This window comes from Podarcis vaucheri (assembly GCF_965113315.1).
Source record: "Podarcis vaucheri genome assembly, chromosome: 3".
In the NCBI taxonomy this organism is placed as follows: Eukaryota; Metazoa; Chordata; class Lepidosauria; order Squamata; family Lacertidae; genus Podarcis; species Podarcis vaucheri.
The window spans coordinates 115,036,181-115,050,386 of NC_138761.1; positions in this window are offsets into that span (position 1 = coordinate 115,036,181).

Sequence of the window (14,206 nt, forward strand, 5' to 3'; positions counted from 1 at the left end):
GCGCGGCTTAGGGATTTTTTCAAAAAAAGTTGTTCAGACGTCGAGGGCTAATTCTGTTTCCGATGATAAAAACCCATGTGTTTCCACCGAAAAATATTTCAGGGGATCACTTGCAACACTTTGCCAACATTTTTGAGGGAATTGCAGAACGTCAGATTTTTAGCAGAAATTGTGACCGCGCGGCTTAGGGATTTTTTCAAAAAAAGTTGTTCAGACGTCGAGGGCTAATTCTGTTTCCAATGATAAAAACCCATCTGTTTCCACCGAAAAACATTTCAAGGGATCACTTGCAACAGTTTGCCAACATTTTTGAGTGAATTGCAGAACGTCATATTTTTAGCAGAAATTGTGACCGCGCGCGGCTTAGGGATTTTTCAAAAATAGTTCTTCATACGTCGAGGGCTAATTCTGTTTCCAATGATAAAAACCCATCTGTTTCCACCGAAAAACATTTCAGGGGATCACTTGCAACAGTTTGCCAACATTTTTGAGTGAGTTGCAGAACGTCAGATTTTTAGCAGAAATTGTGACCGCGCGGCTTAGGGATTTTTTCAAAAAAAGTTGTCCAGACCTCGAGGGCTAATTCTGTTTCCGATGATAAAAACCCATCTGTTTCCACCGAAAAACCTTTCAGGGGATCGTTTGCAACAGTTTGGCACCATTTTTGAGTGAATTGCAGAACGTCAGTTTTTTAGCAGAAATTGTGACCGCGCGGCTTAGGGATTTTTTCAAAAAAAGTTTTTCAGACGTAGAGGGCTAATTCTGTTTCAGATGATAAAAACCCATCTGTTTCCAACGAAAAACCTTTCAGGGGATCGTTTGCAACAGTTTGGCACCATTTTTGAGTGAATTGCAGAACGTCAGATTTTTAGCAGAAATTGTGACCGCGCGGCTTAGGGATTTTTTCAAAAAAAGTTGTTCAGACGTCGAGGGCTAATTCTGTTTCCGATGATAAAAACCCATCTGTTTCCACAGAAAAACCTTTCAGGGGATCACTTGCAACACTTTGCCAACATTTTTGAGGGAATTGCAGAAACTCAGATTTTTAGCAGAACTTGTGACCGCGCGGCTTAGGGATTTTTTTCAAAAAAAGTTGTCCAGACCTCGAGGGCTAATTCTGTTTCCAATGATAAAAACCCATCTGTTTCTACCGAAAAACATTTCAGGGGATCACTTGCAACAGTTTGCCAACATTTTTGAGTGAATTGCAGAACGTCAGATTTTTAGCAGAAATTGTGACCGCGCGGCTTAGGGATTTTTTCAAAAAAAGTTGTCCAGACCTCGAGGGCTAATTCTGTTTCCGATGATAAAAACCCATCTGTTTCCACCGAAAAACCTTTCAGGGGATCGTTTGCAACAGTTTGGCACCATTTTTGAGTGAATTGCAGAACGTCAGTTTTTTAGCAGAAATTGTGACCGCGCGGCTTAGGGATTTTTTCAAAAAAAGTTTTTCAGACGTAGAGGGCTAATTCTGTTTCAGATGATAAAAACCCATCTGTTTCCAACGAAAAACCTTTCAGGGGATCGTTTGCAACAGTTTGGCACCATTTTTGAGTGAATTGCAGAACGTCAGATTTTTAGCAGAAATTGTGACCGCGCGGCTTAGGGATTTTTTCAAAAAAAGTTGTTCCGACGTCGAGGGCTAATTCTGTTTCCGATGATAAAAACCCATCTGTTTCCACAGAAAAACCTTTCAGGGGATCATTTGCAACAGTTTGGGACCATTTTTGAGTGAACTGCAGAACGTCAGATTTTTAGCAGAAATTGTGAACACGCGGCTTAGGGATTTTTTCAAAAAAAGTTGTTCAGACGTCGAGGGCTAATTCTGTTTCCGATGATAAAAACCCATCTGTTTCCACCGAAAAACATTTCAGGGGATCACTTGCAACGGTTTGCCAACATTTTTGAGTAAATTGCAGAACGTCAGATTTTTAGCAGAAATTGTGACCGCGCGGCTTAGGGATTTTTTCAAAAAAAGTTGTTCAGACCTTGAGGGCTAATACTGTTTCTTATGATAAAAACCCATCTGTTTCCACCGAAAAACATTTCAGGGGATCACTTGCAACACTTTGCCAACATTTTTGAGTGAATTGCAGAACGTCAGATTTTTAGCAGAAATTGTGACCGCGCGGCTTAGGGATTTTTTCAAAAAAAGTTGTCCAGACCTCGAGGGCTAATTCTGTTTCCGATGATAAAAACCCATCTGTTTCCACAGAAAAATATTTCAGGGGATCACTTGCAACACTTTGCAAACCTTTTTGAGGGAATTGCAGATCGTCAGATTTTTAGCAGAAATTGTGACCGCGCGGCTTAGGGATTTTTTCAAAAAAAGTTTTTCAGACGTAGAGGGCTAATTCTGTTTCAGATGATAAAAACCCATCTGTTTCCAACGAAAAACCTTTCAGGGGATCGTTTGCAACAGTTTGGCACCATTTTTGAGTGAATTGCAGAACGTCAGATTTTTAGCAGAAATTGTGACCGCGCGGCTTAGGGATTTTTTCAAAAAAAGTTGTTCAGACGTCGAGGGCTAATTCTGTTTCCGATGATAAAAACCCATCTGTTTCCACAGAAAAACCTTTCAGGGGATCACTTGCAACACTTTGCCAACATTTTTGAGGGAATTGCAGAAACTCAGATTTTTAGCAGAACTTGTGACCGCGCGGCTTAGGGATTTTTTTCAAAAAAAGTTGTCCAGACCTCGAGGGCTAATTCTGTTTCCAATGATAAAAACCCATCTGTTTCTACCGAAAAACATTTCAGGGGATCACTTGCAACAGTTTGCCAACATTTTTGAGTGAATTGCAGAACGTCAGATTTTTAGCAGAAATTGTGACCGCGCGGCTTAGGGATTTTTTCAAAAAAAGTTGTCCAGACCTCGAGGGCTAATTCTGTTTCCGATGATAAAAACCCATCTGTTTCCACCGAAAAACCTTTCAGGGGATCGTTTGCAACAGTTTGGCACCATTTTTGAGTGAATTGCAGAACGTCAGTTTTTTAGCAGAAATTGTGACCGCGCGGCTTAGGGATTTTTTCAAAAAAAGTTTTTCAGACGTAGAGGGCTAATTCTGTTTCAGATGATAAAAACCCATCTGTTTCCAACGAAAAACCTTTCAGGGGATCGTTTGCAACAGTTTGGCACCATTTTTGAGTGAATTGCAGAACGTCAGATTTTTAGCAGAAATTGTGACCGCGCGGCTTAGGGATTTTTTCAAAAAAAGTTGTTCCGACGTCGAGGGCTAATTCTGTTTCCGATGATAAAAACCCATCTGTTTCCACAGAAAAACCTTTCAGGGGATCATTTGCAACAGTTTGGGACCATTTTTGAGTGAACTGCAGAACGTCAGATTTTTAGCAGAAATTGTGAACACGCGGCTTAGGGATTTTTTCAAAAAAAGTTGTTCAGACGTCGAGGGCTAATTCTGTTTCCGATGATAAAAACCCATCTGTTTCCACCGAAAAACATTTCAGGGGATCACTTGCAACGGTTTGCCAACATTTTTGAGTAAATTGCAGAACGTCAGATTTTTAGCAGAAATTGTGACCGCGCGGCTTAGGGATTTTTTCAAAAAAAGTTGTTCAGACCTTGAGGGCTAATACTGTTTCTTATGATAAAAACCCATCTGTTTCCACCGAAAAACATTTCAGGGGATCACTTGCAACACTTTGCCAACATTTTTGAGTGAATTGCAGAACGTCAGATTTTTAGCAGAAATTGTGACCGCGCGGCTTAGGGATTTTTTCAAAAAAAGTTGTCCAGACCTCGAGGGCTAATTCTGTTTCCGATGATAAAAACCCATCTGTTTCCACAGAAAAATATTTCAGGGGATCACTTGCAACACTTTGCAAACCTTTTTGAGGGAATTGCAGATCGTCAGATTTTTAGCAGAAATTGTGACCGCGCGGCTTAGGGATTTTTTCAAAAAAAGTTGTTCAGACGTCGAGGGCTAATTCTGTTTCCGATGATAAAAACCCATCTGTTTCCACCGAAAAACATTTCAGGAGATCACTTGCAACAGTTTGCCAACATTTTTGAGTGAATTGCAGAACGTCAGATTTTTAACAGAAATTGTGCCCGCGCGGCTTAGGGATTTTTTCAAAAAAAGTTGTTCAGACGTCGAGGGCTAATTCTGTTTCCGATGATAAAAACCCATCTGTTTCCACCTAAAAACCTTTCAGGGGATCCTTTGCAATACTTTGCCAACCTTTTTGAGGGAATTGCAGAACGTCAGATTTTTAGCAGAAATTGTGACCGCGCAGCTTAGGGATTTTTTCTAAAAAAGTTGTTCAGACGTCGAGGGCTAATTCTGTTTCCGATGATAAAAACCCATCTGTTTCCTCCGAAAAACATTCCAGGGGATCACTTGCAACCGTTTGCCAACATTTTTGAGTGAATTGCAGAACGTCAGATTTTTAGCAGAAATTGTGACCGCGCGGCTTAGGGATTTTTTCAAAAAAGGTTGTTGAGACGTCGAGGGCTAATTCTGTTTCCGATGATAAAAACCCATCTCTTTCCACCGAAAAACATTTCAGGGGATCAGTTGCAACACTTTGCCAACATTTTTGAGTGAATTGCAGAACGCCAGATTTTTAGCAGAAATTGTGACCGCGCGCGGCTTAGGGATTTTTCAAAAATAGTTCTTCATACGTCGAGGGCTAATTCTGTTTCCAATGATAAACACCCATCTGTTTCCACCGAAAAACATTTCAGGGGATCACTTGCAACACTTTGCCAACATTTTTGAGGGAATTGCAGAACGTCAGATTTTTAGCAGAAATTGTGACCGCGCGGCTTAGGGATTTTTTCAAAAAAAGTTGTCCAGACCTCGAGGGCTAATTCTGTTTCCGATGATAAAAACCCATCTGTTTCCACCGAAAAACATTTCAAGGGATCTCTTGCAACAGTTTGCCAACATTTTTGAGTGAATTGCAGAACGTCATATTTTTAGCAGAAATTGTGACCGCGCGCGGCTTAGGGATTTTTCAAAAATAGTTCTTCATACGTCGAGGGCTAATTCTGTTTCCAATGATAAAAACCCATCTGTTTCCACCGAAAAACATTTCAGGGGATCACTTGCAACAGTTTGCCAACATTTTTGAGTGAATTGCAGAACGTCAGATTTTTAGCAGAAATTGTGACCGCGCGGCTTAGGGATTTTTTCAAAAAAAGTTTTTCAGACGTCGAGGGCTAATTCTGTTTCAGATGATAAAAACCCATCTGTTTCCAACGAAAAACCTTTCAGGGGATCGTTTGCAACAGTTTGGCACCATTTTTGAGTGAATTGCAGAACGTCAGATTTTTAGCAGAAATTGTGACCGCGGGGCTTAGGGATTTTTTCAAAAAAAGTTGTTCAGACGTCGAGGGCTAATTCTGTTTCCGATTATAAAAACCCTACTGTTTCCACCGAAAAACATTTCAGGGGATCACTTGCAGCAATTTGCCAACATTTTTGAGTGAATTGCAGAACGTCAGATTTTTAGCAGAACTTGTGACCGCGCGGCTTAGGGATTTTTTCAAAAAAAGTTGTCCAGACCTCGAGGGCTAATTCTGTTTCCGATGATAAAAACCCATCTGTTTCCACCGAAAAACCTTTCAGGGGATCGTTTGCAACAGTTTGGCACCATTTTTGAGTGAATTGCAGAACGTCAGTTTTTTAGCAGAAATTGTGACCGCGCGGCTTAGGGATTTTTTCAAAAAAAGTTTTTCAGACGTAGAGGGCTAATTCTGTTTCAGATGATAAAAACCCATCTGTTTCCAACGAAAAACCTTTCAGGGGATCGTTTGCAACAGTTTGGCACCATTTTTGAGTGAATTGCAGAACGTCAGATTTTTAGCAGAAATTGTGACCGCGCGGCTTAGGGATTTTTTCAAAAAAAGTTGTTCAGACGTCGAGGGCTAATTCTGTTTCCGATGATAAAAACCCATCTGTTTCCACAGAAAAACCTTTCAGGGGATCATTTGCAACAGTTTGGGACCATTTTTGAGTGAACTGCAGAACGTCAGATTTTTAGCAGAAATTGTGACCGCGCGGCATAGGGATTTTTTCAAAAAACGTTGTTCAGACCTCGAGGGATAATTCTGTTTCCGATGATAAAAACCCATCTGTTTCCACAGAAAAACCTTTCAGGGGATCACTTGCAACACTTTGCCAACCTTTTTGAGGGAATTGCAGAACGTCAGATTTTTAGCAGAAATTGTGACCGCCCGGTTTAGGGATTTTTTCAAAAAAAGTTGTTCAGACGTCGAGGGCTAATTCTGTTTCCGATGATAAAAACCCATCTGTTTCCACTGAAAAACATTTCAGGGGATCACTTGCAACACTTTGCCAACATTTTTGAGTGAATTGCAGAACGTCAGATTTTTAGCAGAAATTGTGACCGCGCGGCTTAGGGATTTTTTCAAAAAAAGTTGTTCAGACGTCGAGGGCTAATTCTGTTTCCGATGATAAACACCCATCTGTTTCCACCGAAAAACATTTCAGGGGATCACTTGCAACACTTTGCCAACATTTTTGAGGGAATTGCAGAACGTCAGATTTTTAGCAGAAATTGTGACCGCGCGGCTTAGGGATTTTTTCAAAAAAAGTTGTCCAGACCTCGAGGGCTAATTCTGTTTCCGATGATAAAAACCCATCTGTTTGCACCGAAAAACATTTCAGGGGATCACTTGCAACAGTTTGCCAACATTTTTGAGTGAATTGCAGAACGTCAGATTTTTAGCAGAAATTGTGACCGCGCGGCTTAGGGATTTTTTCAAAAAAAGTTTTTCAGACGTCGAGGGCTAATTCTGTTTCCGATGATAAAAACCCATCTGTTTCCACCGAAAAACCTTTCAGGGGATCGTTTGCAACAGTTTGGCACCATTTTTGAGTGAATTGCAGAACGTCAGATTTTTAGCAGAAATTGTGACCGCGCGGCTTAGGGATTTTTTCAAAAAAAGTTGTTCAGACGTAGAGGGCTAATTCTGTTTCCGATGATAAAAACCCATCTGTTTCCACCGAAAAACCTTTCAGGCGATCGTTTGCAACAGTTTGGCACCATTTTTGAGTGAATTGCAGAACGTCAGATTTTTAGCAGAAATTGTGACCGCGCGGCTTAGGGATTTTTTCAAAAAAAGTTGTTCAGACGTCGAGGGCTAATTCTGTTTCCGATGATAAAAACCCATCTGTTTCCACCGAAAAACATTTCAGGGGATCACTTGCAACAGTTTGCCAACATTTTTGAGGGAATTGCAGAACGTCAGATTTTTAGCAGAACTTGTGACCGCGCGGCTTAGGGATTTTTTCAAAAGAAGTTGTCCAGACCTCGAGGGCTAATTCTGTTTCCGATGATAAAAACCCATCTGTTTCCACCGAAAAACCTTTCAGGGGATCACTTGCAACACTTTGCCAACTTTTTTGAGTGAATTGCAGAACGTCAGATTTTTAGCAGAAATTGTGACCGCGCGGCTTAGGGATTTTTTCAAAAAAAGTTGTCCAGACCTCGAGGGCTAATTCTGTTTCCGATGATAAAAACCCATCTGTTTCCACCGAAAAACATTTCAGGGGATCACTTGCAACACTTTGCCAACATTTTTGAGTGAATTGCAGAACGTCAGATTTTTAGCAGAAATTGTGACCGCGCGGCTTAGGGATTTTTTCAAAAAAAGTTGTTCAGACGTCGAGGGCTAATTCTGTTTCCGATGATAAAAACCCATCTGTTTCCACCGAAAAACATTTCAGGGGATCACTTGCAACAGTTTGGCACCATTTTTGAGTGAATTGCAGAACGTCAGATTTTTAGCAGAAATTGTGACCGCGCGGCTTAGGGATTTTTTCAAAAAAAGTTGTTCAGACGTAGAGGGCTAATTCTGTTTCCGATGATAAAAACCCATCTGTTTCCACCGAAAAACCTTTCAGGGGATCGTTTGCAACAGTTTGGCACCATTTTTGAGTGAATTGCAGAACGTCAGATTTTTAGCAGAAATTGTGACCGCGCGGCTTAGGGATTTTTTCAAAAAAAGTTGTTCAGACGTAGAGGGCTAATTCTGTTTCCGATGATAAAAACCCATCTGTTTCCACCGAAAAACATTTCAGGGGATCACTTGCAACGGTTTGCCAACATTTTTGAGTAAATTGCAGAACGTCAGATTTTTAGCAGAAATTGTGACCGCGCGGCTTAGGGATTTTTTCAAAAAAAGTTGTTCAGACGTCGAGGGCTAATTCTGTTTCCAATGATAAAAACCCATCTGTTTCCACCGAAAAACATTTCAAGGGATCACTTGCAACAGTTTGCCAACATTTTTGAGTGAATTGCAGAACGTCATATTTTTAGCAGAAATTGTGACCGCGCGCGGCTTAGGGATTTTTCAAAAATAGTTCTTCATACGTCGAGGGCTAATTCTGTTTCCAATGATAAAAACCCATCTGTTTCCACCGAAAAACATTTCAGGGGATCACTTGCAACAGTTTGCCAACAGTTTTGAGTGAATTGCAGAACGTCAGATTTTTAGCAGAAATTGTGACCGCGCGGCTTAGGGATTTTTTCAAAAAAAGTTTTTCAGACGTCGAGGGCTAATTCTGTTTCAGATGATAAAAACCCATCTGTTTCCAACGAAAAACCTTTCAGGGGATCGTTTGCAACAGTTTGGCACCATTTTTGAGTGAATTGCAGAACGTCAGATTTTTAGCAGAAATTGTGACCGCGGGGCTTAGGGATTTTTTCAAAAAAAGTTGTTCAGACGTCGAGGGCTAATTCTGTTTCCGATTATAAAAACCCTACTGTTTCCACCGAAAAACATTTCAGGGGATCACTTGCAGCAATTTGCCAACATTTTTGAGTGAATTGCAGAACGTCAGATTTTTAGCAGAAATTGTGACCGCGCGGCTTAGGGATTTTTTCAAAAAAAGTTGTTCAGACTTCGAGGGCTAATTCTGTTTCCACTGATAAAAACCCATCTGTTTCCACCGAAAAACATTTCAGGGGATCACTTGCAACACTTTGCCAACATTTTTGAGGGAATTGCAGAAACTCAGATTTTTAGCAGAACTTGTGACCGCGCGGCTTAGGGATTTTTTTCAAAAAAAGTTGTCCAGACCTCGAGGGCTAATTCTGTTTCCAATGATAAAAACCCATCTGTTTCTACCGAAAAACATTTCAGGGGATCACTTGCAACAGTTTGCCAACATTTTTGAGTGAATTGCAGAACGTCAGATTTTTAGCAGAAATTGTGACCGCGCGGCTTAGGGATTTTTTCAAAAAAAGTTGTCCAGACCTCGAGGGCTAATTCTGTTTCCGATGATAAAAACCCATCTGTTTCCACCGAAAAACCTTTCAGGGGATCGTTTGCAACAGTTTGGCACCATTTTTGAGTGAATTGCAGAACGTCAGATTTTTAGCAGAAATTGTGACCGCGCGGCTTAGGGATTGTTTCAAAAAAAGTTGTTCAGACGTAGAGGGCTAATTCTGTTTCCGATGATAAAAACCCATCTGTTTCCACCAAAAAACCTTTCAGGGGATCGTTTGCAACAGTTTGGCACCATTTTTGAGTGAATTGCAGAACGTCAGATTTTTAGCAGAAATTGTGACCGCGCGGCTTACGGATTTTTTCAAAAAAAGTTGTTCAGACGTCGAGGGCTAATTCTGTTTCCAATGATAAAAACCCATCTGTTTCCACCGAAAAACATTTCAAGGGATCACTTGCAACACTTTGCCAACATTTTTGAGGGAATTGCAGAACGTCAGATTTTTAGCAGAACTTGTGACCTCGCGGCTTAGGGATTTTTTCAAAAGAAGTTGTCCAGACCTCGAGGGCTAATTCTGTTTCCGATGATAAAAACCCATCTGTTTCCACCGAAAAACCTTTCAGGGGATCACTTGCAACACTTTGCCAACTTTTTTGAGTGAATTGCAGAACGTCAGATTTTTAGCAGAAATTGTGACCGCGCGGCTTAGGGATTTTTTCAAAAAAAGTTGTCCAGACCTCGAGGGCTAATTCTGTTTCCGATGATAAAAACCCATCTGTTTCCACCGAAAAACATTTCAGGGGATCACTTGCAACACTTTGCCAACCTTTTTGAGGGAATTGCAGAACGTCAGATTTTTAGCAGAAATTGTGACCGCGCAGCTTAGGGATTTTTTCAAAAAAAGTTGTTCAGACGTCGAGGGCTAATTCTGTTTCCAATGATAAAAACCCATCTGTTTCCACCGAAAAACATTTCAGGGGATCACTTGCAACGGTTTGCCAACATTTTTGAGTGAATTGCAGAACGTCAGATTTTTAGCAGAAATTGTGACCGCGCGGCTTAGGGATTTTTTCAAAAAAAGTTGTTCAGACGTCGAGGGCTAATTCTGTTTCCGATGATAAAAACCCATCTGTTTCCACCGAAAAAACATTTCAGGGGATCACTTGCAACAGTTTGGCACCATTTTTGAGTGAATTGCAGAACGTCAGATTTTTAGCAGAAATTGTGACCGCGCGGCTTAGGGATTTTTTCAAAAAAAGTTGTTCAGACGTAGAGGGCTAATTCTGTTTCCGATGATAAAAACCCATCTGTTTCCACCGAAAAACCTTTCAGGGGATCGTTTGCAACAGTTTGGCACCATTTTTGAGTGAATTGCAGAACGTCAGATTTTTAGCAGAAATTGTGACAGCGCGGCTTAGGGATTTTTTCAAAAAAAGTTGTTCAGACGTAGAGGGCTAATTCTGTTTCCGATGATAAAAACCTATCTGTTTCCACCGAAAAACATTTCAGGGGATCACTTGCAACGGTTTGCCAACATTTTTGAGTAAATTGCAGAACGTCAGATTTTTAGCAGAAATTGTGACCGCGCGGCTTAGGGATTTTTTCAAAAAAAGTTGTTCAGACGTCGAGGGCTAATTCTGTTTCCGATGATAAAAACCCATGTGTTTCCACCGAAAAATATTTCAGGGGATCACTTGCAACACTTTGCCAACATTTTTGAGTGAATTGCAGAACGTCATATTTTTAGCAGAAATTGTGACCGCGCGCGGCTTAGGGATTTTTCAAAAATAGTTCTTCATACGTCGAGGGCTAATTCTGTTTCCAATGATAAAAACCCATCTGTTTCCACCGAAAAACATTTCAGGGGATCACTTGCAACAGTTTGCCAACAGTTTTGAGTGAATTGCAGAACGTCAGATTTTTAGCAGAAATTGTGACCGCGCGGCTTAGGGATTTTTTCAAAAAAAGTTTTTCAGACGTCGAGGGCTAATTCTGTTTCAGATGATAAAAACCCATCTGTTTCCAACGAAAAACCTTTCAGGGGATCGTTTGCAACAGTTTGGCACCATTTTTGAGTGAATTGCAGAACGTCAGATTTTTAGGAGAAATTGTGACCGCGGGGCTTAGGGATTTTTTCAAAAAAAGTTGTTCAGACGTCGAGGGCTAATTCTGTTTCCGATTATAAAAACCCTACTGTTTCCACCGAAAAACATTTCAGGGGATCACTTGCAGCAATTTGCCAACATTTTTGAGTGAATTGCAGAACGTCAGATTTTTAGCAGAAATTGTGACCGCGCGGCTTAGGGATTTTTTCAAAAAAAGTTGTTCAGACTTCGAGGGCTAATTCTGTTTCCACTGATAAAAACCCATCTGTTTCCACCGAAAAACATTTCAGGGGATCACTTGCAACACTTTGCCAACATTTTTGAGGGAATTGCAGAAACTCAGATTTTTAGCAGAACTTGTGACCGCGCGGCTTAGGGATTTTTTTCAAAAAAAGTTGTCCAGACCTCGAGGGCTAATTCTGTTTCCAATGATAAAAACCCATCTGTTTCTACCGAAAAACATTTCAGGGGATCACTTGCAACAGTTTGCCAACATTTTTGAGTGAATTGCAGAACGTCAGATTTTTAGCAGAAATTGTGACCGCGCGGCTTAGGGATTTTTTCAAAAAAAGTTGTCCAGACCTCGAGGGCTAATTCTGTTTCCGATGATAAAAACCCATCTGTTTCCACCGAAAAACCTTTCAGGGGATCGTTTGCAACAGTTTGGCACCATTTTTGAGTGAATTGCAGAACGTCAGATTTTTAGCAGAAATTGTGACCGCGCGGCTTAGGGATTTTTTCAAAAAAAGTTGTTCAGACGTCGAGGGCTAATTCTGTTTCCGATGATAAAAACCCATCTGTTTCCACCGAAAAACATTTCAGGGGATCACTTGCAACAGTTTGCCAACATTTTTGAGTGAATTGCAGAACGTAAGATTTTGAGGAGAAATTGTGACCGCGCGGGTTAGGGATTTTTTCAAAAAAAGTTGTTGAGACGTCGAGGGCTAATTCTGTTTCCGATGATAAAAACCCATTTCTTTCCACCGAAAAACATTTCACGGGATCACTTGCAACACTTTACCAACATTTTTGAGGGAATTGCAGAACGTCAGATTTTTAGCAGAAATTGTGACCGCGCGGGTTAGGGATTTTTTCAAAAAAAGTTGTTGAGACGTCGAGGGCTAATTCTGTTTCCGATGATAAAAACCCATCTGTTTCCACCGAAAAACATTTCAGGGGATCACTTGCAACACTTTGCCAACATTTTTGAGGGAATTGCAGAACGTCAGATTTTTAGCAGAACTTGTGACCGCGCGGCTTAGGGATTTTTTTCAAAAAAAGTTGTCCAGACCTCGAGGGCTAATTCTGTTTCCGATGATAAAAACCCATCTGTTTCCACCGAAAAACATTTCAGGGGATCACTTGCAACACTTTGCCAACATTTTTGAGTGAATTGCAGAACGTCAGATTTTTAGCAGAAATTGTGACCGCGCGGCTTAGGGATTTTTTCAAAAAAAGTTGTTGAGACGTCGAGGGCTAATTCTGTTTCCGATGATAAAAACCCATCTGTTTCCACCGAAAAACATTTCAGGGGATCACTTGCAACACTTTGCCAACATTTTTGAGGGAATTGCAGAACGTCAGATTTTTAGCAGAACTTGTGACCGCGCGGCTTAGGGATTTTTTCAAAAAAAGTTGTCCAGACCTCGAGGGCTAATTCTGTTTCCGATGATAAAAACCCATCTGTTTCAACCGAAAAACATTTCAGGGGATCACTTGCAACACTTTGCCAACTTTTTTGAGTGAATTGCAGAACGTCAGATTTTTAGCAGAAATTGTGACCGCGCGGCTTAGGGATTTTTTCAAAAAAAGTTGTCCAGACCTCGAGGGATAATTCTGTTTCCGATGATAAAAACCCATCTGTTTCCACAGAAAAACCTTTCAGGGGATCACTTGCAACACTTTGCCAACCTTTTTGAGGTAATTGCAGAACGTCAGATTTTTAGCAGAAATTGTGACCGCCCAGCTTAGGGATTTTTTCAAAAAAAGTTGTTCAGACGTCGAGGGCTAATTCTGTTTCCGATGATAAAAACCCATCTGTTTCCACCGAAAAACATTTCAGGGGATCACTTGCAACACTTTGCCAACATTTTTGAGGGAATTGCAGAACGTCAGATTTTTAGCAGAACTTGTGACCGCGTGGCTTAGGGATTTTTTCAAAAAAAGTTGTCCAGACCTCGAGGGCTAATTCTGTTTCCGATGATAAAAACCCATCTGTTTCCACCGAAAAACATTTCAGGGGATCACTTGCAACACTTTGCCAACCTTTTTGAGGGAATTGCAGAACGTCAGATTTTTAGCAGAAATTGTGACCGCGCAGCTTAGGGATTTTTTCAAAAAAAGTTGTTGAGACGTCGAGGGCTAATTCTGTTTCCGATGATAAAAACCCATCTGTTTCCACCGAAAAACATTTCAGGGGATCACTTGCAACGGTTTGCCAACATTTTTGAGTGAATTGCAGAACGTCAGATTTTTAGCAGAAATTGTGACCGCGCGGCTTAGGGATTTTTTCAAAAAAAGTTGTTCAGACGTCGAGGGCTAATTCTGTTTCCGATGATAAAAACCCATCTGTTTCCACCGAAAAACATTTCAGGGGATCACGTGCAACACTTTGCCAACATTTTTGAGGGAATTGCAGAACGTCAGATTTTTAGCAGAAATTGTGACCGCGCGGCTTAGGGATTTTTTCAAAAAAAGTTGTTGAGAAGTCGAGGGCTAATTCTGTTTCCGATGATAAAAACCCATCTGTTTCCACCGAAAAACATTTCAGGGGATCACTTGCAACACTTTGCCAACTTTTTTGAGTGAATTGCAGAACGTCAGATTTTTAGTAGAAATTGTGACCGCGCGGCTTAGGGATTTTTTCAAAAAAAGTTGTCC